Raw genomic sequence first — 27789 nt, 5'->3', positions numbered from 1 at the left:
GCAGCACAGCCGCTTCCTCCATGGTTACGTCAGACGGGCTGCAGGGTCGTGATCTCCACCCCTCTGCTATGTGCCAACTCGCCACACGGTGGCGGTCGTCTGCCGTTGTCCACTGACGCCTCCGATCTCCCGTAGCAACTCGACTCCGGATGTCCCGCGTCTCACCGCGATTACTTCACTTTCCCGCGTCTCACCGCAATTCCTTTGTTCTCGCGTCTCACCGCAATCCGTATCAATCAATCAATCAATCTCTGCGTCTCACCACGATCTTTATCAGTCAATCGATCTCCGCGTCTCACTGTGTTCTCTGTATCAATCAATCAATCTTGATTAAGGAGGCATTGGGGAGGCATTGGGGAGGCAAGGACAATCCCCAGACATGGACTGTATATCTCGAAACAAGACACTGGAACTCATGATAAGGAAGCGGCAGACGGACAGAGAAACAAATGTAAGGACTATAAATCTCAAAACTGGACACTGGAATTCATTATAATGATACAACAAACGGAAGAATTAGCAACAACCAGCTCTCGCAATTAAGAAACATGCCAATTCAGCAGATTCCTGACCAAAGGTGAAAAGGACACTGTGAGGAAGACTCGGGGTCTTCCTCCCAGAGACCCCTGCCCACGTCCCAAAGACCCCTGCCCACAATTCTTGGAAGGCTCTACGCAGGCGCAAGGTGCCAAAAGGCTAATTAGCATGAGAAGCGAGGGAAGGCGGGGATAGGTAATGCATATGTATAGGTGCTTGTAGAATATTGATAGATTGATTGTATAAATTCAAGACTGCTTTCTGCTTTGGGTATGCACGATAGGTGGAGAGATCCCCCATGCATCCAGCGCTGTTGAGGGATTTTTGAAACAGCAAGAATCCCATGGCTTGCTGTAGCTGAGCAAACCAAGCTACCAGGGCAACTATGAGAAGTTCCCATGACAGTGTTCCCACATCGCCCAATTGAGGAATTCAGCAAAATATTGTTACCAGTAGCTGGCTTCAAGGACAAGGTCTATGTGACTGCTAATCACAAGGGGGTTGTCTTCTTGCAGGTGGGGTTGTTTTCTTGTAGTTGTTTGTCTGAGTGCTTTTGACCAATAATCTTGTGTGAAACACTGTCCGCCCCTGTTAAGTTCACTATAAAAGTTAGGCTATTTGGGCAATAAAATGGAGCATGATCTGACTCTACTGGTGTCTGTCGTGCTTTCGGCCGTGCTTCCTGCAACATATGGCGCCCGAACGGGCTGAGGCCGGGACATCGGAGCGGCGCCGGGAGACCCGAGGCCCACGGAAAGCCTACCACCGCACGGAGAGAGCACTGACTGACGCTGCAGGGCTACGGCCAACTACGAGAGACAAGGACAGACCTGGCGGACGCCGGAACACCTGAGAGACGTTGAAACACTCTACACACCGATCTGAACAAAGGAATCACAGGGGGACGCGGGAAAAGGAATCGCGGAGGGACGCGGGAAACGGAGCTGCGGAAAACGCAGGAAATTGAAGTAATCGCGTGAAATTGAAGTAATCGCGGTGCGATGCGGGACATCCGAGATCGAGTTGCTACGGGAGACCAGAGGCGTCAGTGGACAACGGCAGCCGACCCTCACCGTGTGGCGAGTCGGCACAGAGCAGAGGGGCGGACATCAGGACCCTGCAGCCTGTCTGACGTAACCATGGAAGCAGCGGCGGCTGTGCTGCTTCTCTCTGGCATTCTTTGTATAAGAGGGTTATCTTGCACTGCAAAAAAGACTATTTCTCCCCAGATCGTTGTTATAACTATGTTTCTGGATAACATTCCGTGGGGTTGCCACATTCTACGGATTACTAATGACGACTTAGCTCTATTGCGGGGCAGGAGTGCAGAGACGCAGATTACACTGCCAAATGACCACCAGCAGGCTCTTTCACAAACAGCTTCTAAGGTTGCAGCTGGCACTGCCTGCAGCCGTATAGCGGACGTTACATTCTCTTTCCTAACTAGTAATCATGTGTCTCATCCAGTTGTGGTGAATGGTCAGTGGCAAAAAGAAAAGGGGGAGAGTAAGGGGCGACAAAGACAGAAACGGTACCAGGAGGATGCCACTGACACTAACAGCACGGGTAATAGGAGTAGTATAAGTGACACGGGTGTGGGGCGGTGGCGGGCGCTGCCGCGCTGCGGGGCACTCTGCCTGCTGCTCGCCCTCGCTGGCCTGTGCGCTGCTGCCGACAGTGTTAGAGCAAAATGTGAAGACTGCTTAGATGGCAGTGATGAGAGTGCTTGTGTGAAGAAGACGTGTGCTGAATCTGACTTTGTGTGCAACAGTGGTCAGTGTGTGCCAAATAGATGGCAGTGTGATGGGGATCCGGACTGTGAAAATGGGTCTGATGAGAGTGCTGAGCTGTGTCATACGAGAACATGCCGGGTAAATGAAATCAGCTGTGATCCTCAGTCAACCCAGTGTATCCCAGTGTCCTGGAAATGTGATGGTGAAAAGGACTGCAACAGTGGAGAAGATGAAGAGAATTGTGGCATTGTGACTTGTAGTGCAGCAGAATTCACATGCAGTAGTGGGCAATGTATTTCCAAAAGCTTTGTCTGCAATGTTCAAGATGACTGCAGTGATGGTAGTGATGAGCTGGAGCGTGCACCTCCTACCTGTGGTGTTCATGAGTTTCAGTGCAAGAGTTCTACCTGCATCCCTATCAGCTGGGTGTGTGTTGATGATGCTGACTGCTCCGACCACTCGGATGAATCTTTGGAGCAGTGTGGCCACCAGCCTGCACCTCCAGTGAAGTGTTCTACGAGTGAGGTGCAGTGCGGCTCAGGTGAATGTATCCACAAGAAGTGGTGATGTGATGGAGATCCTGATTGCAAGGATGGAAGTGATGAAATTAACTGCCCTTCTCGGACCTGCAGGCCAGACCAGTTCAGATGTGAAGATGGGAACTGTGTCCATGGGAGTAGGCAGTGCAGTGGTGTGAGAGACTGTCTGTATGGCACTGATGAAGCAAACTGTAACAATGTTATTCAGTGCTCTGGACCTGGCAAATTCAAGTGCAGAAGTGGAGAATGCATAGATATCAATAAAGTGTGTAACCAGCAGAGAGACTGCAAGGACTGGGGTGATGAGCCCTTGGAGGAATGCATCATAAATGAATGTGACTGTCCAGCTGGGTTTGAGTTTATAGACAAGAGAAACTGTGGAGACATTGATGAATGTCAAAACCTTGGTATCTGTAGTCAAATGTGTATCAACCTGAAAGGTGGCTACAAAAGTGAACGTAGCCATGGATATCAGATGATTCCTGCTACAGGAACCTGGAAAAGGCCATACTGGTACAAAGACACAAATAACACCTGTGATTGCAATGACGCTGCTAAGCAGGGTTTAGGGGTTTATAGCATGGAGACAAGGGGTAACAACTACAGTGTTTGGAACAATTGTACAGCTTTGGCCTTACCTCCTGATGTTTTTCTGATTTGTGGGGATGGGGCCTGGCAAGGTATCCCTGCAAATGCTATCAGATGCCCATGTTACATAGATAAACTCATTGTATTTGCTCCTAGCTTGTTACAGTTGCGTGAGATCACCAGACATAAATGGACATTGCTTGCATTGGATTGCAATGATAATGTTGAATTGTGTGGGGTTGCAGCTAGAGCGGCATTAGCAATTTCAGTGCCTGGAGTGGCATCTGCGGCCACACGTAACAACTTAGAAAAATTGGTATGCTGGGCCGAGAGGCAAGCCTATGCCACGACAGAGATACTTGAGGAGATGTTACCAGATCAAAATAGTCTGCGACATCTGCTTTTACAGGATCAAGCTGCTATTGACATCTTGCTTTTGGCTCAAAGGAATGGGTGTGAGGACTTTAAGGGAATGTACTGTTTAAACCTTTCTGATCATAATGAGTCAATTCACAAATCCATTACTTTCCTGAAAGAGCACATGAGAAAGATTCAATGTGGTATCAATCCTTTCAATCAATGGTTCACTGATTTGTTTGAAACAATGCATAGATGGTTACTGGGATTAGTCAAAGAGGGATTAAGGATTCTGTTTGCTGTGGTGTCAATCATCATTGCGTGTGGTATTGTGATAAATGTGGTTAAAGGGTTACTTGCAAAAATGTTATATTGGGCGTGGTTTGCTCAAAAAAGTAAAAAAAAAAAGGGGGGGGGAATTGTTGAGGGATTTTTGAAACAGCAAGAATCCCATGGCTTGCTGTAGCTGAGCAAACCAAGCTACCAGGGCAACTATGAGAAGTTCCCATGACAGTGTTCCCACATCGCCCAATTGAGGAATTCAGCAAAATATTGTTACCAGTAGCTGGCTTCAAGGACAAGGTCTATGTGACTGCTAATCACAAGGGGGTTGTCTTCTTGCAGGTGGGGTTGTTTTCTTGTAGTTGTTTGTCTGAGTGCTTTTGACCAATAATCTTGTGTGAAACACTGTCCGCCCCTGTTAAGTTCACTATAAAAGTTAGGCTATTTGGGCAATAAAATGGAGCATGATCTGACTCTACTGGTGTCTGTCGTGCTTTCGGCCGTGCTTCCTGCAACACAGCGCTGCAATAAAGAATATACCACTTAAAGGAATTTCGGCTTTGATCTTTGAATCAATCTGGCGACCCAGATGGGACAACCTCTCTGCCGGACCGCAGGACCCGCTGGGAACAGGACTCCCTAGGGTACCCCTGATATAGTATAAACTCACTTTAGGATAGAATAAAGCTTGTGGTTTGATATTGTATAAACTTACTTTAGGATAGAATAAAACTTGTGGAATGATATTGTATAAACTTACTTTAGGATAGAATAGAACTTGTGATTAAAAGTTAGCAAGGACAAAGTAAACAACATCTTGTTATCTGTAGACCTTCTGTTACGTTTAAGCATTTTGTTATTTGAAAACACCCCATTATCCGTTAACACTCAGTCAGGCTGAGACTTGAGATAACTTGAGTCAACTGTCTGTTATGTCTTGTTAACTGAGACATCCTGTTATCCGCCGACCCCCAGTTAAACCGAAAGACAACTCAGCATTTTTACAGCCTGGAAAACAACTGATTAAGAAAGTGCATTACGAGGAAGACCTACAGCCTTCCTCCCAAAGACCACTGCCCACATCCTGGAGACCCTGGCCCACAATTCTTGGAAGGCTTTGCACAAGCGCAAGGACTGATAAGCTAATTAGCATACGAAGCGAGGGTAGGCGGGGTTAGGTAATGAATATGTATAGGCACTAATAGAATATTCATTGTTTCGCTGTATAAATACGAGATAGTTTGTCACTTCAAACATGCACGATAGGCGGAAGGATCCCCCGTGCATCCAGCGCTGCAATAAAGAATATACCACTTAAAGAAATTTCGGCTTTGATCTTTAAATCACCCCCGGGATTTCCCGGAGGGACTCCTCGACTCACTGGATCACTGCGGAGGCAGACAAGGACCCCATCATTGTAATTGAGTATATTCTTTATTCTGGTTTGGTTTTCTGGTAGACTGGTCATCTGGAACTGTCTGTAAGTCAGAAGGTGATCTTCTGCGAGGCTTTCCAACTTACTGTTTTTATTATTTAGAGTATTTGTTCATTTATTCCAGAACTGTTAAACAACTAAATCAGATCTTCTGCAACTTGGTACAGCTCAATTGCAGTAGGGCTACAAAGATGAACATGCTCTTAAGACCACCACATAGATACTCTACAATTCATCTTCTTGCTGGTGGCGGGACCTGGAAAAGCTCTATACAATAACTAAAGATTTGGTAGAAGGGATGGCCAGTTTAAGGTATTCAGCATGGGAAATAAAAATATATAATATATACTGCACAGTTCTCAAATTCAGTAGCACTGCAAGAAGCCAGCTGTCACTTAGCATTTATTTCATCTTTCTTTCAGAGTGCCATAGCTGCTAAATATTTTTTTTTTTTTTTTTTTTTTTTAAGGTGGCAGGGGAACATGAGTATTTATTATGGTCACAACATGCAAAAAGGGTAAACCTGCCACTGAAAATTGGATTCCTTTACAAAAAAACACAAATAAATTTGCTGCTGAACACTGTGACTGACTGAGTTTTGTGATCAGTCCTATCCCTCCTTAGCCCCACTGTGGTAGAGAGCAGACGAGCAAGAAGAAATAAAATGCTGGGGAGTATCAGCACTTCTGGTTGGTGTTGGACCACAGAGAAGCAGCTCACGCCTGTAGGAATGGCCACAGAGGCTGCTGAAACACCACCAAACAATGCAAGTACAGCTGCCTTGGTGTCCACTCATGCTGGTGATGGAGCTCGTGAAAAAAATCCTGTATTTGACAATGCTTTTAGCCTCTGGCTGAGCTGTAGCTGGTGCAGGATGGCAGGTAGGAATCTGGAGAACTTTGTGAGCTTGGTTTTTTGCTGAGTGTAGCTGGGGCCAGCACCCAGCCACCACCTCTGACACTAATGGGGACCACCCACAGAGATGCTGCCATCCCCAACTCAGAAAGAGTAAATACAAGGATTTATTCTATCTCCCCCAGAACCAAACATTACATGGATAAACCTCCTGGCCTAAATAAATGCATCTTGTTGGACAGAATTTGGGTGCTGCTGCTTCCAGAGGTGATGTTCCTTCAGCAGATCATTATGAAGTTTGTGTCTGTTTTTCACAGTTACTTTATTGTTGGCAAATGTTAAAAACACGATATTTCAACAGCTTGCCATGTCTTCCTTTTACTGTACATGACAAAAAGAGCTGAAATGTCATGTATTTCACTACCAGCGCACAATCAAAAAAGAAATAAGAAAAACCTATTCTAACCAGAAGCTGAAAGGGTAGTACCATCTTTAGGCAATGCACGATTATGTTGTCTTTCTATCATACACTGGGAAATGGAAACACTTATAAAATGTCATGCATTTGCAGTCATGTCATAAGTGAAATCATGCAAACATGTTGCATAGTTGAAAGATGCATGAGATTCCATCCTTTTGCCATATTCACAAAGCTGTATAATAAACTTGGGAGCAAATGGACTATTTCTCACTTCGCTTCAATATTTAGAAGACAGCTAAACAGATCTGCAGGAATTTCTATGTTCAGAGAACCTTTCTCTTGATCACTGTGACCCACAAGGATATAAATACAGATGCAGAAATGTTGCTGATGTTTGGGAGACCCCCCAGTGGTAAATTATAGTTGTAGTTCTAACAGGCACCTCCTTCAGGGCTGGTTTCTAGAGCCCTGAACTGCTGAAGGTTGGCTTCCCATGCCTTTCATCCTTGCTTACCAACACCTCATCCATCTTCTCTCTGCAGCAACAGGGACCAAGCCCAAAATGCTAACCCAGGTCTGGACAGGCTCAGACTGCTGCTGTCACAACTTAAAATCATCCCCGTGCACCCTTGATTTCTGTCTATCCTGGTTTCAGTTAGGACAGAGTTAATTTTCCTCCTAGTAGCTGGTAGAATGCTATGTTTTAGCTTAAGATGAGAAGAGTGCTGATAACATGCTGATGGTTTAATTGTTGCAGAGCAGTGCTTACACCAAGCCAAGGACGTTTCAGCTTCTCACTCTGTCCTGCCAACGGGCAGGCTGGGGGTGCAGCAAGAGCTGGGAGGGGACAGACCCAGGACAGCTGACCCAAAATAGCCAAAAGGGTATTCCATACCATCTGATGTCATGCTAAACAATATATAGGGGTGGCTAGCCGGGGTGGGGGGGCTGGCTGCTCGGGATTAGGCTGGGCATCGGTCAGCAGGTGGTGAGCAATTGTATTGTGCATCACTTGTTTTGTACACATTATTATTAGTAGTAGTACTATTATCATCATCATTGTTATTATTATTGTTATTATTATTTTCCTGTCTTAATAAACTGTCTTCACTTCAACTCACAGGCTTCACTTTCCCGTTTCTCTCTCCCATCCCAGAGAGGGAGGGGGGAGGGTGAGCGAACGGCTGTGTGGTGTTTAGCTACTGGCCCAGTTAAACCACAACAGTCCTTTTTGGCGCCCAACATGGGGCCTGAAGGGTTGAAATAATGACAGATCTGACCAGAGCGTGTTAAACTAAAATTGGTATAAGTATTAGACCTGCTTAATAGTTGCTAGTCATAATGCTGATTGCTTTATTCTCAAGTCTGCTGTGCCTGTTTTCCAAATTGAGTATTATAGCACGTTACATTCCATATGTGCTCTCTGTTGTTTATCCTCTCCGGGCCCTGGTTTAAGATCATTATGGTACTGTGAATTGTAACAGTGGCTTATGTGACGATGAAATTTCTGGTCATGACTCTAACTTAGTATTTGTACTCGGCACTTTTGTCGACTCTATACTTTGGAAACCATATCTCGGAAACCATTAGCAATTACACCTATTGCCTTTTTTCATGAGGGAACCAATCTGTGGAGGGGAAAGGGGAAGATATTTTTTCTTACTCGTTCACTCTCCCTTTCTCCTTCACCACCCTCTTATCCTCCGAGCTTTTTACAATAGCTCTTCAAGATATTGAATATTCTTGGGATACTCAGACCAGCATAGTCTTGTTGTTCTGCCTCCTGAATGCACTTCAGGTTTTCTTTAAACAACTATTTAGGAAAATCATCCAGAGATCTGTCCTGAGGCAGGATAGTTGTGAGTGGCAGGGACTGTGGGAGGATATGGGCAGGTTTCTAGAGCAGTGGGCACCCCCAGTGTTTTGGAAATTCACCCCTGAACAACTGCAAAATCCTCAAAAACTGGCAGAATGCTTGAAAAAAAGGTGTCATGATTCTGGCAGTTCCAAAGTGACACAAATCATTGTAACGTGCTGGGGTCTGGCTCATGCCTATCGAGCTGCCATTGATACTACTATCAACTTAGTGACAGACCCTGCAGCCACTCCAAGTCCTGTGACAGACCCAACAGCCACTCCAACCCCTACGATGGACCCTGCAGCCGCTCCAGCTCCAGCTCCTGCAGCCAGTTCTGCTCCTGCAGCCGCTCCAGTTCCTGCAGCCGCTCCTGCTCCTGCAGCCGCTCTAGCTCCTGCAGCCGTTCCAGTTCCAGCTCCTGAAGCCGCTCCAGATCCTGTGGCTGGGTCAGAGAAACAAGCTGTAGCAGTGCAAGTTGCCCCTGTAGACAAGGTGAAAAATTGTATAGAGATTCAGGTCATTTAGAACGCAGAGAGTCGCTGCATAGGTGAGCAGCTTGTCACCTGGCTGCTCCGGTGCTGGGACACTGGAGCCAATTGTGTGGAATTAGAAGGCAGGGAAGCCAGGCGGCTGGGATCCCTTGCTAGAGACGCAGGCATTGACAAAGCAAGTGGAGATGGAGCATGATCTCACAGCCTCTGGAAGCGTCTCCTCTCAGCTGTGAGAGAAAGGTATCTGTACTGGGTCTGGCTGGAATGTTAACTTTCCCGGCAGCAGCCCATTCAGTGCCGTACTCTGTACTTGTAGCTGGAACAGCAGTGTTATCACACCAGTGTTGTGTCTGTCGTGGTTCCGCTCGAGTGGGCAGCCGAGCTCCACCACAGCCGCTCTCTCACTCCCCCTCCTCAAAGAGGAATGGGGAGAAAATATGTGAAAAGGGCTCAAGGATTGAGATAAGGACGAGAAAATCACGCAGTAATTATTGTAACGGGCAAAACAGACTCGGCATAAGGAGATAGTAAGATTTATTGCCTACAACTAACAAGCGAGAGAAGTGAGAAAACAAAGGAAAAAAAAACAAAAGCACCTTCCCCCCATCCACCCTCTTCCACCTCCTCCCCCCGAGCGGCGCAGGGGAACGGGGAATGGGGGTTATGGTCAGTCTACAGCACTTCTTCTCTGCCGCTCCTTCTCGGTCACTCTCGTCCCCTGTGCTGTGGGGTCCCACCCACGGGATGCAGTCCTTGATGAACTGATCCGGCGTGGGCTTCCCACAGGCAGCAGCTCTTCCAGAACTGCTCCAGATATGGGTCCGTACCACGGGGTCCATCCCTCAGGAGAAAACTGCTCCAACCTGGCTCCCCTACGGGCAGCAGCTCCTGCCAGATCACCTGCTCCTGCGTGGGCTCCTCTCCACGGGCTACAGGTCCGGCCCAGAATCTGCTCCGGCAGGGGTCTTCCACAGGCGGCAGCCTCCGTCGGTGCAGGGCCACCTGCTCCACCGTGGTCTCCTCCACGGGCTGCAGCGTGGAACCCTGCTCCACCGTGGTACTCCATGGGCTGCAGGGGGACATCCTGCTTCACCATGGTCCTCACCACAGGCCACAGGGGACTTCTGCTCCGGCGCCTGGAGCACCTCTCCCCCTCCTTCTACACTGACCTTGGCGCAAGGCTGTTCCTCACTCCCGGCTGCTGTGTGGCGCAGCGTTTTTTCCCTGTCTTAAATATGCTCTCACAGAGGCGAAAAACAACATCGCTTATTGGCTCGGATCTGGAAAACAATGGGGCCCTTCCCAAACATGGGGCAGCTTCTAGATCTTTCTCATAGAAACCACCCCTATGGCTCCCTGCTACCAAAACCTTGCCACGTAAACCCACTACATTCCACCCCTCGCCTCTGTTAAAAGCATATTTAAGACTACTCACAACATACTCTTACTTTACAATTATCACAACAACCTTCACAAACTTCACTTACATCAAAAAGAAAAAGAATTCACCACACCAAAATAAACATAACATCATCACAGCACCGACAAGGTGGACATTTTACACACACACCACCCCTCGTCCCTTCACCACACTAACATATCACAGTTACTGCTTTCTTAAATTCTTCACAACTTGTACATTCCTAACAATCATCCTGCACATATTTTTGCCCGTTACTTCTACTAACTATCATCCTTATCTCAAATTCCTCGAGCCCCACGTTGGGCGCCAAAAAGGACTGTGGTGGTTTTACTCAGGTGGGCAGCCGAGCTCCACCACAACCGCTCTCTCACTGAGAGCCTCTGGCAGAAGACCCCAGGAGAAACTCGAGGCCGACCTTTGGGGTTCTGGAGCCGGGCCTATCGAGGATCAGAAGCCAATTACACCCCAACTGAAAAGGAAATATTAACAGCATATGAGGGGATTAGAGCAGCTTCAGAAGTTGTTGGTACAGAAGCACAACTTCTCTTGGCCCCACGGCTACCTGTGTTACATTGGATGTTCAAAGAGAAAATCCCCACTACACATCATGCAACCGATGCTACGTGGAGTAAATGGGTAGCGTTAATTACACAGCGGGCTCGAATGGGGAAACCCAATCGCCCGGGAATCCTGGAAGAGATTATGGACTGGCCAGAGGGCAGGGATTTCGGAGCACCGACAGAAGAAGTAACGCGTGCTGAAGAGGCACCACCATACAATGAGTTGCCAGAAGACAGAAAGCAATATGTGTTGTTCACTGATGGATCCTGCCGTGTGGTAGGGAGCCATCGGAAGTGGAAAGCTGCTGTGTGGAGTCCCACACGACAAGTTGTGGAGGCCATGGAAGGGGAAGGTGAGTCAAGTCAGTATGCAGAAGTGAAAGCTATACAACTGGCCCTAGAAATTGCTGAAAGAGAAAAGTGGCCGGTACTGTATCTCTACACTGACTCATGGATGGTGGCAAATGCGCTATGGGGGTGGCTGCGACAATGGAAACAGAACAACTGGCAGCGCAGAGGTAAACCTATCTGGGCTGCTACCCTGTGGCAAGATATTGCTGCCCGGGTAGAAAACCTGGCTGTAAAGGTACGTCATGTAGATGCCCATATGCCTAAGAATCGTGCTACCGAAGAACATCAGAACAACGAAGAAGTAGATCGAGCTTCAAAAATTGAAATAGCTCAGGTGGACCTGGACTGGGGACATAAGGGTGAACTGTTTGTAGCTCGATGGGCTCATGAAACATCAGGACATCTGGGGAGGGACGCCACATATAGATGGGCTCGTGATCGAGGGGTGGACCTGACCATTGAGGCCATCACACAGGTTATCCATCAGTGTGAGACCTGTGCTGCAATTAAACGAGCCATGAGGGTAAAGTCTCCCTGGAACAGGGGGAGATGGCTTGGATTTCGATATGGTGAGGCCTGGCAGATTGACTACATCGGACCACTTCCACAAACCCGCCAAGGCAAACGGTACATACTCACCATGGTAGAAGCAACTACTGGGTGGCTGGAAACATACCCTGTAAACCATGCCACGGCCCGAAACACTATCTTGGGCCTGGAAAGGCAAGTGCTGTGGCGACATGGTACACCGGAGAGAATAGAGTCCGACAATGGGAGTCACTTCCGAAACAATTTGATCACTTCCTGGGCCAAGAGACATGGCATTGAATGGGTGTATCACATCCCTTATCACCCACAAGCCTCTGGGAAGGTTGAGAGGTACAATGGACTGTTAAAAACTATGCTGCGAGCATTGGGTGCTGGGACATGGAAACATTGGGATATAAATCTACCAGAGGCCACTTGGCTAGTTAACAACAGGGGGTCTGAAAACCGTCCTGGTCCTGCTGAAACAAAACCCCTACACACTGTGGGAGAAGCTAAAGTCCCTGTAGTGCGTGTGGGGAAGTGGATGGGGAAGGCGGTGTGGGTTGCCCCTGCCTCGGGAAAAGGCAAACCCACTCGTGGGATTGTCTTTGCCCAAGGACCAGGGTATACCTGGTGGGTAATGCAGAAAGATGGGGATATCAAGTGTGTGCCTCAAGGAGATTTAACACTGGGAGAAAATTAATCTGTCATCCAAGTTATGTGTTGTAGGAGGACACTGCAGAACCAATGACAGGTCAACTTTGCAAGGAACCGGGCAAGTGCAACACTGATGTGAGCTAAGCTGGTGCTGGTGTCAAGAAAACCAACTTCGCCTGCCCTGAGTGACCACTTTGACAGATGAAGGCGAAACCATCAACAGTTTTTATGAGCATTTTGGGAAAAGACCTATAGAATAAAGAGAAGTACAGACATAAAAATGCTTCAATGGACAGAAAACAATGGTGATGAGAACATCTATATACTAAACTGTACCTGATTGTGACACAAATGTTATGGAATAAGGGGTGGAAGTTGTGTTGGGTCTGTCTGAGCTGGAGTCACCTTTTCCCTGCAGCAGCCCACACAGTGCTGTACTCTGCACTCGTAGCTGGAACAGCACTGATATCACTCCAGTGTTGTGTCTATTGCTGCATAGTGCTGGCACAGCATCAGGACTCCTTCCAAGCCCCCAAAAGCCAGCAGACTGGGGGTGGGCAAGTGATGGGGAGGGGACATTGCCGGGGCAGCTGACCTAAACCAACCAAAGGGATATTCCATAACACCTGATGTCACACTCAGCAATAAAAGGGGGGGCTCTCGTGGGGGAGAGGGCTGTTCCTCCTGAACAACCACTACGCGTTTGGGGCCCTGCTTCCCAGGACGTGGCCGAACACCGCTCGCTGATGGGAAGTAGAGAATAATTTTTTCTCTCTCTGTGCTTCCGCGCGGACTGATTGCTTCTTTTGTCTCTGTTTTTTTCTCCCATTCCCTTTCCCTTTAATTAAACCTTTCTTATCTCAAACCTCGAGTTCTCTGTGTTGTATTTTCTCCCCCTTCCTCTTTGAGGAGAGGGGGAGTGAGAGAGCGGTTATGGTGGAGCTCGGCTGCCCACCTGAGTAAAACCACCACAGTGTCTACTGCTGAGCAGCAGTGGCACAGCATTGGGCCTTTCTCTAACCCTCCTAGGGGGTGGGCAAAAAAGTGAGGAGAGAAACATCACTAGGGCAGCTGACCTAAACCAATCAAAGGGATATTCCATACCATGTGGTGTCACACTCAGCAATAAAAGGTGGAAACAGGAGGAAGAGGGGAGGGGTGGGCTCTCGTTGAGAAGACGTCGGTCCTCCTCTCGAACACCGGCTGCGTGCGTTGAGGCCTTGCTTCAAGGACGTGGTCAATCATCGCTCATTTGTGGGAAGTAGAGAGTAATTTCTTTCCTCTGCACTTCCATATCGCTTTCATTTATTTTGTTTGTTTGTTTTCCTCCCTTTTTCCCCTTTCCCTTTTATTTCCCCTTAGTTAAATTGTTTAGTTCATGGTAGTCTTTATTTAATTATTATAATTATTTCCCTTTAATTAAATTATCCTTATCTCAACCCGTGAGTTGTTCTTTGCTTTACTTCTCCCCCTCCTTATCTAAGGGAGGGGGAGTGAGAGAGCGGTTGTGGGGTTTAGCTGCCCAGCACGGTAAAACCACCACAGTCCTTTTTGGCGCCCAACGTGGGGCTCGAAGGGTTGAGATAACAATAGAATTGATTAAACGCATACAACTAACACACTTGCTTGCTAGTAACCATGTTCCTTGCCCTGTTAATAATAATGGCTTTGTTCATATGTCATGCAATTCGTGTCATATTCTCCTTTCTCCTATATATCCGATCCGACAAAGTGCTACAATCTGTGTTCACTTTTTTTAATTCGTTGTGCTGCCAAGCACTGACCTTGGTTTTACTCTGGAATTCAGGCTCTGCGCTGTTATCATTTGGGTCCCATGGAAACTATCTTTCAGAGAATATTCAGAACTACACTGCCTTCCTTTTCTCATCTGGACACCAGTTTATTAATAATATCAGGAATGGTACCTTTCCCTTCTTTCACAGTGGGCTAATTACAACAGTTTGGGAGTATTTTGAAGATCCATCTGTAACCCATGTATTGCTATTTCTAATTTTGAATAACAGGTTTCATTTTCTCTCTAAGATTAGTCGATTGTTTAGAAACCTTATTTGGGAATCTGTCCCGAAACAGTCTCGTGGTGAGTGGCACGGTGTGTGGGATGATGTTAGCAGATACCTGTCACGAGTGTCTCCTCCAATAGTTTTGAACTTCACCCCTAAGCAAGTGCTAAATCCTAAAAACTTGGTAGAATGTTTGAGAGTTGTATGTCCTGATCCTGATAATGCCGGAGAACAACAGCTTGCAGCATTGTGCTGGGTCCTGGTTTATTCCTATCAAACACTGTTTAACATCATCCAGCAACTTGAAGAGAGGGAGGAAGTCTCTGAATCTGATGACCAAGTAACACATGCTGTGGCTGACCCAGAGGACCAACCAACTATGGTATCAGTCGCCCCCATAGTCAAGTCAAAACAATGGAAACGGAGGTCAGCTCGTTTAGTAAGGGAAGAAGGCTCTCCTAAGAAGGAGGGAGAAGGGGAATTGGCAGGCACCTCTAAAGCAGAGCCATCACAAAAACAGCAGGAAGACGAGACGGAAATCATAAAGGAATCAGAAATCACTCGATCCTTATCCCTGAGTGAGATGCGAGAAATACGAAAGGATTATGGTCGACGCCCAGGTGAACACATCCTCACTTGGCTGCTCCGATGCTGGGATGCTGGGGCCAGTAGCCTACAATTAGAAGGCAATGAAGCCAAGCAGCTGGGATCCCTCTCTAGAGAAAGGGTAATCGACAAAGTAATCGGGAGAGGAGCACAGGCCCTCAGCCTCTGGAGACGACTCCTGGCAGCTATCAAAGAAAGATATCCCCATAAGGAAGATATTGTATATCACATAGGCAAGTGGACCACTGTGGATAAAGGTCTCCAACATCTGCGGGAATTAGCTGTGCGGGAGATGATTTATAGTGATTTGGACAATGCCCAGACACCTCAAGACCCCGATGAAGTCCAGTGCACAACATCCATGTGGCGTAAATTTGTGCGGAGTGCACCAGCAGCACATGCCAGTACCCTGGCAGCAATTCACTGGGATGAGGGGATGGGACCAACAATGTATGATGTCTCCTGCCAACTTCAAAAATATGAAGACAATCTCTCTGCTCCACTACAGTCCTGTGTCTCAGCTGTGGAGAAATTGTCTAAAGGACTTGATAAGCTTGTGGAGAAAGTATATTCCCCCTCATCTAGACAGAGTGATACTTCAGCCACTAAGAATCAGCATTCGCCTGCTCAAGAGAGAGAGTACCCAAGACGTACACCACGTGGCACCTTGTGGTTTTATCTGCGTGACCATGGGGAAGATATGAGGAAATGGGATGGTGTACCTACTTCAACCCTAGCTGCTCGGGTACGTGAACTGAAAGGAAATACAGCAGCAAGAAGAGGGGCTCCTAAGAGAAATGCTGCTCCAGTTTCTATTGGGCAGTACCCCAGAGGCAGTAGAAGAGCTGATGTTATTCTTGACCACGATGAAGGGACCTCTACCTCTCATTTGCCAGAATTTGTGCATTTGCAAGAATTAAGTGGCAGACGCTCCAGCCAGGACTAGAGGGGCCCTGCCTCTGGCCAGGTAGAGGAGAGGGATAACCGGATTTATTGGACTGTGTGGATCCGATGGCCTGGAACATCAGAACCACAGGAATACAAAGCTTTAGTGGACACTGGCGCACAATGTACCATAATGCCATCAGGCTACCAAGGGACAGAACTCACTTGTATCTCTGGAGTGACAGGGGGATCCCAACAACTATCTGTACTGGAAGCTGAAGTGAGTCTAACTGGGAATGAGTGGCAAAAGCATCCCATTGTGACTGGCCCAGAGGCTCCGTGCATCCTTGGCATAGACTATCTCAAGAGAGGGTACTTCAAGGATCCAAAAGGATACCGGTGGGCTTTTGGCATAGCTGCTTTGAGCACAGAGAAGATTAGGCAGCTGTCTACCCTGCCTGGCCTTTCAGAAGACCCTTCTGTTGTAGGATTGCTGAAGGTTGAAGAACAACAGGTACCAATTGCTACCACAACGGTGCACCGACGGCAATATCGCACCAACCGAGACTCCCTGATTCCCATCCATGAGTTGGTTCACCGACTGGAGAGTCAGGGAGTAATCAGCAAGACTCGCTCACCCTTTAATAGTCCTATATGGCCAGTACGAAAGTCTAATGGCGAGTGGAGGCTAACAGTGGACTATCGAGGCCTGAATGAAGTCACGCCACCACTGAGTGCTGCAGTGCCAGACATGCTAGAGCTTCAGTACGAACTAGAGTCAAAGGCAGCCAAGTGGTATGCCACAATTGATATTGCTAATGCATTTTTCTCCATCCCTTTAGCAGCAGCATGCAGGCCGCAGTTTGCTTTCACTTGGAGGGGCATCCAATACACCTGGAATCGGCTGCCCCAGGGGTGGAAACACAGCCCTACCATTTGCCATGGACTGATCCAGTCTGCACTGGAGCAAGGGGGAGCTCCTGAGCACCTTCAGTACATTGACGACATCCTCGTGTGGGGCAACACAGCAGAAGAAGTTTTTGAGAAAGGGAAGAAAATAATCCAAATTCTCCTGAAAGCTGGTTTTGCCATTAAAAAGAGCAAGGTCAAGGGGCCTACACAGGAAATCCAGTTCTTGGGGGTAAAATGGCAGGATGGACGTCGCCATATTCCAATGGATGTGATCAATAAAATAACAGCAATGTCTCCGCCAACTAGCAAAAAGGAAACGCAAGCTTTCCTAGGCCTCGTGGGATTCTGGAGAATGCATGTGCCAGGCTATAGTCAGCTTGTGAGTCCTCTATATCGAGTGACTCGAAAGAGAAACTATTTTGAGTGGGGCCCTGAGCAACAACAGGCATTTGAACAAATCAAACAAGAAATAGCTCGTGCAGTAGCCCTTGGGCCTGTCCGTACTGGACCAGCTGTGCAAAATATACTGTACACTGCAGCTGGGGAGCATGGGCTCACCTGGAGCCTTTGGCAGAAAACCCCAGAAGAAACTCGAGGTCGACCTCTGGGCTTCTGGAGTCGGGGCTATCGAGGATCAGAAGCCAATTACACCCCAACTGAAAAGGAAATACTCACAGCATATGAGGGTGTTCGAGCTGCTTCAGAAGTTGTGGGTACAGAGGCACAGCTCCTCTTGGCACCGCGGCTACCTGTGTTACATTGGATGTTCAAAGAGAAAATTCCCACTACACACCATGCAACTGATGCTACATGGAGTAAGTGGATAGCGTTAATTACACAGCGGGCTCGAATGGGAAAACCCAATCGCCCAGGAATCCTGGAAGAGATTATGGACTGGCCGGAAGGCAGAGATTTCGGAGTGCCAACAGAAGAGGTAACCCGTGCTGAAGAGGCACCACCATACAATGAGTTGCCAGAAGACAGAAAGCAGTATGCGTTGTTTACTGACGGATCCTGCCGTGTGATAGGGAGCCATCGGAAATGGAAAGCTGCTGTGTGGAATCCCATACGACGAGTTGTGGAAGCCATGGAAGGGGAAGGTGAGTCGAGTCAGTATGCAGAAGTAAAAGCCATACAACTAGCCCTAGATATCGCCGAAAGAGAAAATTGGCCAGTATTGTATCTTTATACTGACTCATGGATGGTGGCAAATGCTCTGTGGGGGTGGCTGCAGCAATGGAAAGAGAGCAACTGGCAGCGCAGAGGTAAGCCTATCTGGGCTGCTACCCTGTGGCAAGATATTGCTGCCCGGGTAGAAAATCTGGATGTTAAAGTACGTCATGTAGATGCCCACATGCCCAAGAGTCGCACTACTGAAGAACATAAGAACAACAAAGAAGTGGATCGAGCTTCGAAAATTGAAGTGGCTCAGGTGGACCTAGACTGGGAACGTAAGGGTGAGCTGTTTGTAGCTCGATGGGCCCATGAAACATCAGGACATCTGGGGAGAGATGCCACTTACAGATGGGCTCGTGATCGAGGGGTGGACTTGACCATTGAGGCCATCACACAGGTTACCCATGAGTGTGAGACCTGTGCTGCAATCAAGAAAGCCATGAAGGTGAAATCTCCCTGGAACAGGGGGAGATGGTTAGGGTTTCAATATGGTGAGGCCTGGCAAATTGACTATATCGGACCACTCCCAAAAACTCGCCAAGGCAAACGGTACATACTCACCATGGTAGAAGCAACTACTGGGTGGCTGGAAACATACCCTGTAAACCATGCCACAGCCCGAAACACTATCTTGGGCCTGGAAAGACAAGTATTGTGGCGTCATGGTACACCAGAGAGAATTGAGTCTGACAATGGGAGTCATTTCCGAAACAATCTTGTTACCTCCTGGGCAAAGAGGCATGGTATTGAGTGGGTGTACCACATCCCTTACCACCCACAAGCCTCTGGGAAGGTTGAGAGGTACAATGGACTGTTAAAGACTATGTTACGAGCATTAGGTGCTGGGACGTGGAAACAATGGGACACAAATCTACCAGAAGCCACTTGGCTAGTTAACAATAGGGGGTCTGACAGCCGTGCTGGTCCTGCCGAAACAAAACCCCTACACACTGTGAGAGGAGCTAAGGTTCCCGTAGTGCATATAGGAAGGTGGATGGGGAAGGCAGTGTGGGTTGCTCCTGCCTCGGGAAAAGGCAAACCCACTCGTGGGATTGTCTTCGCCCAAGGACCAGGGTATACCTGGTGGGTCATGCAAAAGAATGGGGATATCAAGTGTGTGCCTCAAGGAGATTTGACATTGAGAGAAAACTAATCTATAATCTAAGTTATATGTTGTAGGAAGATGCTGTAGGATCAACGACAGGTCAACTTTGCAAGGAGCCGGGCAGTGCAACAAGGACTTGAGCTAAGCTGGTGCTGGTGTCCAGACATCCAACTCCGCCTGCCTTGAGTGGCCACTTTGGCAGATGAAGACCTAATCATCAACAGTTCTTATGAACATTTTCCAAGAAAGACCTATGGAATGAAAAGATACATCTGCCTATTAATCCTGTCCTGTTAAATCCTTGTCCTGTTAAAGGACAAGGGATAATGATGAGAATGCTTGTATGCTAAAGTATGGGGATCTGAGTGTGACACAAATGTTATGGAATAAGGGGTGGAGGTTGTACTGGGTCTGGCTGGAATGTTAACTTTCCCGGCAGCAGCCCATTCAGTGCCGTACTCTGTACTTGTAGCTGGAACAGCAGTGTTATCACACCAGTGTTGTGTCTACTGCTGAGCAGCAGTGGCACAGCATTGGGCCTTTCTCTAACCCTCCTAGGGGGTGGGCAAAAAAGTGAGGAGAGAAACATCACTAGGGCAGCTGACCTAAACCAATCAAAGGGATATTCCATACCATGTGGTGTCACACTCAGCAATAAAAGGTGGAAACAGGAGGAAGAGGGGAGGGGTGGGCTCTCGTTGAGAAGACGTCGGTCCTCCTCTCGAACACCGGCTGCGTGCGTTGAGGCCTTGCTTCAAGGACGTGGTCAATCATCGCTCATTTGTGGGAAGTAGAGAGTAATTTCTTTCCTCTGCACTTCCATATCGCTTTCATTTATTTTGTTTGTTTGTTTTCCTCCCTTTTTCCCCTTTCCCTTTTATTTCCCCTTAGTTAAATTGTTTAGTTCATGGTAGTCTTTATTTAATTATTATAATTATTTCCCTTTAATTAAATTATCCTTATCTCAACCCGTGAGTTGTTCTTTGCTTTACTTCTCCCCCTCCTTATCTAAGGGAGGGGGAGTGAGAGAGCGGTTGTGGGGTTTAGCTGCCCAGCACGGTAAAACCACCACAGTATCCCTTCAAGGAAGAACTTGTATGTCTACCAGGCAAGCGGACCACTATGGAGAAGGGAATCCAGTACCTGAGGGAATTAGCCGTACGGGAGGTGATTTATGAGGATCCAGACCTCGGGCAAACATCCAAAGATCCAGATGAAGTCAAGTGTACACGACACATGTGGCAGAAGTTTGTACGGAGTGCACCTTCATCATATGCCAGCTCATTGGCAATAATGGCCTGGAAAGAGGATGAGGAACCCACAGTGGATGAAGTGGCTAAACAACTCCGGCAGTACGAAGAAAGTCTCTCCTCTTCCTTACAGGCCTGCGTCTCAGCTGTGGAGAAACTTTCTGAAGAGTTCCACCAACTTAAAGAGAATCTATCTTCCTCCCCACCTGAACAAACCAGTTTCCACCAACTAAATGAGAATACTTTGGAGAAAATGTCTGAAAAGTTCCACCAACTTGAAGAGAGATTATTCTCCTCCGTACCTGTACAAAGCAGTGTCTCAGCTATCAGGGGCAAGCGTCCTTCTGTGCAAGGAAGACAATATAGTGGGTACATATCCCATGCCACCCTGTGGTTTTACCTACAAGACCATGGAGAGGACATGAGAAAATGGGATGGAAAATCTACCGTGACCCTAGAGGCACGGGTACGTGAGTGACAAGGAAAAACAATCACAAAAATGGGGTTCTCTGAGAAAATTGCTGCTCCTATTTCCAGCAAGCAGTCCCCCAGACACAATGATGAATATTATGACCAGGGCTAGAGGGGCCCTGCCTCCAGGCAGGGGGAGGAAAAGGACAATCGAGTTTATTGGACTGTGTGGATTCGATGGCCTGGCACGTCAGACGCAGAAATATAAGGCTTTAGTAGACACCGGTGCAGTGTATTCTAATGCCATCGAGCTATAAAGGGCCAGAGCCCATCTGTATTTATGGAGTGACAGGGGGGATCCCAGCAGTTAACTGTATTGGAGGCTGAAGTGAGTCTGACTGGGAATGAGTGGCAAAAGCACCGTATTGTGACTGGCCTGGATGCTCCGTGCATCCTTGGCATAGACAATCTTAGAAGATATTTCAAGGACCCAAAAGGGTTCTGGTGGGCTTTTGGCATAGCTGCCTTAGAGACAGAGGACACTAAACAGTTTTCTACTTTGCCCGGTCTCTCAGAGGACCCTTCTGTTGTGGGGTTGCTGAGGGTCAAAGAACAGCAAGTGCCAATCGCTAGCACAACTGTGCACTGGCAGCAATATTGCACCAACTGAGACTCCCTGATTCTCATCCATAAGCTAATTCATCAAATTGGAGAGCCAAGGAGTGATCAGCAAGACTCATTCACCCTTCAGTAGTCCCATATGGCCAGTGCGAAAGTCTAATGGTGAGTGGAGGCTAACAGCGGACTATAGTGGCCTGAACGAAGTCACGCCACCACTGAGTGCTGCAGTGCCGGACATGCTAGAACTCCAGTACTGTCGCGTTAAGGGGTGTAGCCGATTAACCATTACGAGTCCCGTCGGATTCAGGGTAGCCGATTAACCGTTATGGGTCCAGTCGGATTCAGGACACTGAACTATCACAATCACAGATTCACCAGCAATGCATAACCGCCCTTAGCACTGAACTTTCATGGTCACGGATTCACCAGTAACATATAACCACCTTTACTCTAGTTGTGTTCAATGAGAACTATCACAGCTAGGAACAATGCAATCAAGTGCAATTTATTACAGCAACAGGTACACAGGTTCTTTGGATTGCCAGCGATAATTTACTGTCTGCAAATGCATGCTAGCATGCATTAAATACACAGGTGCGCAGCCTGGAAATTAACTCATTAAAAGGCACAAAGACTCTGTAGAGATTTCTAAGTTTCTGCAGAGACACATAGTATAATCAAGTGTTCAAATATCAATCAAAGGTGTCCCAATGAGGGGGGGGGAAGAGAGGCTCAGCCTGTCGACTGATCCCAGGAGTCAGGGGGTCCTTGGGATGGTATATTCCCTCGTGACGGTATCTCCCCTGATGGTGGTATCTTCCCTCACATCCCCTCTCTCTTAGGGCAATTTATATTATTTTCTATCTTTTAGGTGGATCTTGAGTGACTCTAGTCAAGCATATCTTAGTTATTATTGGTGAAAAGTTTTCCCATCTCTGTTTAAAGGAATAGACTCTGAGAAATTCAGAGTGCATGCTCAGTGAGGGGTGGTCGCACCTTGGAGGCGGGTAGCTTTTGGGATGGAGGTATGCTTTGGTATTGTAATGATATTATAATGAATAAAAGTACACTAGGGTACAGCATTTGTCAAAACATAACAGGTCGTTGGCTCGGTAGCAAAAAGCGCGGCTTATTGGTCTCGGTGTGCACAAGAACAATCGAGTCCCCACCTAGTCACATAGCCTATCCATGGTGTCTCCACTCCACTCTGCACTCCGTACTGTTCCTCAGAGTCAGTACACCAGGTTCCCCCAGCGCGATAGCATCTAAGGTTGGAAGCCTAGGGAATGCTCAGGTAATGCAGCTATGCCCTACCCTGAAAGCCTCTTCAGTGCTGTATATTTTATTTAAAATGTGAATATCAGTTTTATTTTCCTAGTTACTTCAGGCAATTACACCATAAGTATGAACTGGAATCAAAGGCAGCCAAGTGGTACACCACAATTGATATCACTAATGCATTTTTCTCCATCCCTCTAGCAGCAGAGTGCAGGCCACAGTTTGCTTTCACATGGAGGATTGTCCAATACACCTGGAATCGGCTGCCCCAGGGGTGGAAACACAGCCCTACCATTTGCCATGGACTGATCCAGTCTGCGCTGGAGCAGGGGGAAGCTCCTGAACACCTGCAGTACATCGATGACATTATTGTGTGGGGTGACACAGCAGAGGAAGTTTTCGAGAAAAGAAAGAAAATAGTCCAAATCCTTCTGAAGGCCGGTTTTGCCATAAAACAAAATAAAGTCAAAGGACCTGCACAAGAGATCCAGTTTTTAGGAATAAAATGGCAAGATGGACGTCGTCAAATCCCAATGGATGTGATCAACAAAATAACAGCTATGTCTCCACCAACTAACAAAAAAGAAACACAGACTTTCCTAGGTGTTGTGGGGTTTTAGAGAATGCACATTCCAAATTACAGTCTGATTGTAAACCCGCTCTACCAAGCAACCCGTAAGAAGAATGATTTCAAATTGGGCCCTGAACAACGACAAGCCTTTGAACAAATCAAGCAGGAAATAGTTCATGCAGTAGCCCTTGGGCCAGTCCGAACAGGACCAGATGTAAAGAATGTGCTCTACACCGCAGCCGGGGAGAACGGCCCCACCTGGAGCCTCTGGCAGAAAGAACCTGGGGAAACTCGAGGTCGGCCCCTGGGGTTTTGGAGTCGGGGATACAGAGGATCTGAGGCCCGCTATACTCCAACCGAAAAGGAGATATTGGCAGCATATGAAGGAGTTTGATCTACTTTGGAGGTGGTCGGTACTGAAGCACAGCTCCTCCTAGCACCCTGACTGCCGGTACTAGGCTGGATGTTCAAAGGAAGGATCCCCTCTACACATCATGCAACTGATGCTACATGGAACAAGTGGGTTGCACTCAGCAGGCTCGAATAGGAAACCCCAGTCACCCAGGAATCTTGGAAGTGATTATGGACTGGCCAGAAGGCAAATACTTTGGGATATCATCAGAGGAGGAGGTGGTCCGTGCTGAAGAAGCCCCACTGTACAACAAGTTACCAGAGAATGAGAAGAAATATGCCCTGTTCACTGATGGGTCCTGTCGTATTGTGGGAAAGCATCGGAGATGGAAGGCTGCTGTATGGAGTCCTACACGACAAGTTGCAGAAGCTGCTGAGTCTCTATCTCAACCCACAGGCTTTAATTTCTTTCTGATTCTCTCCCCCATCCCAGAGAGGGAGCAGGGAGGGTGAGCGAACGGCTGTGTGGTGCTTGGCTGCCGACAGGGTTAAACCACAAGTTGGAAGAAAGAAACAAAAGTAATCTCTCCTTATCCAAACTTATTTTTTTTTATTTCAGTAGAAAATTAAGCTTAATTAAGAACTGACATGGAAAACCGTACTCAGTTTCTCCAGCATAGCTCAAGCATACACCAAGCAAGGCGGGCAGCCTGGCACTAAATCACACTAATGGAAGGAGCCAGAGCTGAATTTATGGCAGGGCCATGGAATGATGATACAGAGCCTCCTGCCACCACTCACCCTACCTGTAGGATAACTCAGCCACGTGCTCCTCAAATGATGAATGAAGTGTGATGTGCTGGATGGTTTGCTGCCCAGATCAAGGATATGGGAAGTACTGTGCGATACATCAGAAGTTTCTTTTAGGTAAGTCTTTTAAGAGTCTTCTTAGATACATTTTGGGGTTTTCAGTAGCCCACCCTCCCCAGCAGCATTCAGCAGGTACCAGTTTGCAATAATTTGAAATGAATAGTAAGAAATGCACCATATATATTTTATGGCCTCTGTTGGAAAGGGAAATCTTTCTATTAAATATCATAAAGCAAATTATTTAGAAACAGCTTCCAAGTAGGTTAAAGCAGAAGTTTGAGATGAAACAGAAGCACGGCTTTTCCAATGTCTCAAAATCATACCCCTTCCCCCCCCCCCCAAAAAAAAAAAAGCAAAAAAAAAAAAAAAAGCAAAAAAAAAGCAGTCCTTCCTAATGATACTGCTTTCTCTTGCTGAAATCCTGGGACATGGCTGAAATCTGCTGCTTTATTTCCAGGTCTCTATTTTCTGGAAAGCAGAAGAAAGGCATATGGAACCCCTCTGCATGGCACCTCTTATAAGCATGTGATGGGTGGCATGGCAGGGACAGAGGGGGTGCTGCTCCCGAGGGCCACTCAGGTGTACGTGGCTGCTGCCAGTCCTGCAGGTCTCAGGGTCCAGCGGGGTGGACGATGACCCAGAACATTTTCCCAATTGTTTTGCAGCAGTGTATTCACAAACACTACCTTTCCCCCTTGGGGAGAACCCACAGCAGAAAGAATCAGGCACAAACATTTCAGCTGGAAGCCGAGTATAGTTTGCAGAAAAAGGGGTTGCAGAAAAGACCATCCTTTCTGCCAAGAAAAATGAATAACAATCAGAATAAAAGTAAGCCTTCAGAAAAATAAAAATCATAGGGGCTGTGAGAAAAGCAAAGCTCATCTCCCTGTTATGCTTCCACAAGGTAAACACTTCATCAAACTGAGTCCCCAAGTGCTGTTGCTCTGAATAGCTTCAGTTCTGCACAGCAAAATGCTGACAGCATCAACTTCTAGGGCCAAAAGGCAGCAATGTGATGACTCAGAGCAAGCCATACAGCTGCAGGACTGGACCGTTTTGCCCTAAAATACTTCTATGTTGCAGGAAGAACGGCCGAAAGCACGACAGACACTAGTATGGTCAGATCATGCTCCATTTTGTTACCCAGATAGCCTAGCTTTTATAGTATTATATTATTTGGGTAACAAAATGGAGCATGATCTGACCATACTAGTGTCTGTCGTGCTTTCGGCCGTTCTTCCTGCAACAGCCGCTCTAGCTGCAACACCAAGCAATTCAACATTATCATTGGAATCCGGTGCAAGCAATGCCCATTTATGTCTGGTGATCTCATGCAACTGCGACAAGCTAGGAGCAAATATAGAGAGTTTATCTAAGTAACATGGACTTCCGATAGCATTTGCAGGGATACCTTGCCAGGCCCTATCCCCACAAATCAGAAAAACATCAGGAGGTAAGGCCATAGCTGTACGATTGTTCCAAATGCTATAGTTGTTACCCCTTGTCTCCGTGCCATAAGCCCCTAAACCCTGCCTAGCAGTGTCATTGTAATCACAGGTGTTACTTGTATTTCTGTACCCATATGGCCCTTTCCAAGTTCCTGTAGCAGGATCTCGGTAATTCATTCTTATTTGTGGTAACACATTTGGTGCTGCTATATTTATTGTCTGAAAATGAATACTCGCAGGAGGGTCTTCTCGGTCACTAGTCAAATATGAGTGATTCAAGACAACCAATGCCTCGGACAATCGTTCATCGATGTTCTTGATCCCTTTTAGTCTCACTAATTGTTCCTTTAAAACCTGATGTGATCGTTCGACCATCACTTGGCCCGTGGGAGAATATGGAGCATTCATTTTTGGCTGAATCAGTAGGAAAATCCATTCCAGAACTCGAAAATGCTGCCCTATCATTCCACCCTTGCCATCACCTGTGTCACTTATAATACTCCTATTACCCGTGCTGTTAGTGTCAGTGGCATCCTCCTGATACTGTTTCTGTCTTTGTCGCCCCTTACTCTCCCCCTTTTCTTTTTGCCACTGACCAATCACCGCAAACGGATGAGACACATGATTGCTAATTAGGAAAGAGAGTGCAACGTCTGCTATACGGCTGCAGGCAGTGCCGGCTGCAACCTTAGAAGCTATTTGTGAAAGAGCCTGCCGGTGGTCATTTGGTAGTGTAATCTGCGGCTCTGCAGTCCTGCACCGCAATAAAGGTAGTAATATAGCTAAGCCGTCATTAGTAATCCGTACAATGTGGCAACCCCACTGAATATTATCCAGGAACATTTGTACATTTATCAAATTATGTAACACCATAGTTATATCACCTATCTGGGGACAAATAGTAGAGTCTGATATTTTCCATCCCAAGTATAGCCATGGCTGTTTCTGTTGAACCTTCTCTGGGGCTATCTTCGACCCTTTTGCTTCCAAAGTATCCCAAATAAACTTTAAATCCGAATCCTGGAAGCATTCTGGCCTACCAAACCGAATGTTATCCATATAATGGTAAATAATTACGTCACACCATGCTGTCCGAATTGGTTGTAGTGCCCAGGCCGCATACAATTGACATAATGTAGGGGAATCCCTCATCCCCTGCGGAAGCACTAGCCATTCATAGCGCTTTTCCGGGGCCTGTTTGTTAATGGAGGGTACCGTAAAAGCAAATCTCTGGCAGTCCTGTGCCACCACATCTGGTTGCCTGGACTGATCGATAAATTTAGCATATGGTTCCCCAGGGGCCTGTTCTACAGATGCAAATGGAGGTGCTTTCTTTTCCCCTGGTAGACTAAGAAGAACCCTCAGTGCGAGCTGCACAGCTGTTTGGTGAGTAATCGCAGGGAACTGCAACTGAATCTGGGTATTGAGATAAGGACCTGTTGCCTTTAACATCTCTGCAGTAATCCCATACAGAGGGTCCCCCGGTTGACGCAGTCGACCCACTTCCCCCTGTGGTAACTGCAACCATTCCCTTTCAAACAATAACAATGGGGAAGGAGTTAACAATAAGCGCGCCAGGTTTCGACAGTCAAGTGGAAACATTGGTTTTGCCTGAAAAATCCATTGAATTATCTGTCGAGCTGCCTGGGATTGTAATCCATAGTCCAAA

At 47.2% G+C, this 27789-nt stretch overlaps 1 pseudogene across 1 annotated transcript in view; it reads left to right on the top strand.

The window, feature by feature from the left end:
• The window catches only part of LOC311220835, a 138936-nt pseudogene that overhangs the window by 82584 nt on the left and 28563 nt on the right, over positions 1 to 27789 (top strand). Inside the window, exon 4 of the transcript in view lies at positions 2216 to 3322. The product of the transcript in view is annotated as an uncharacterized misc_RNA (transcript). The remainder of the gene's footprint in view (positions 1 to 2215; positions 3323 to 27789) is intronic.

The sequence above is a fragment of the Netta rufina genome (assembly GCF_964035555.1).
Source record: "Netta rufina genome assembly, chromosome: W".
NCBI classification, from domain to species: Eukaryota; Metazoa; Chordata; class Aves; order Anseriformes; family Anatidae; genus Netta; species Netta rufina.
This window is presented reverse-complemented; position numbering and strand designations above follow the sequence as displayed.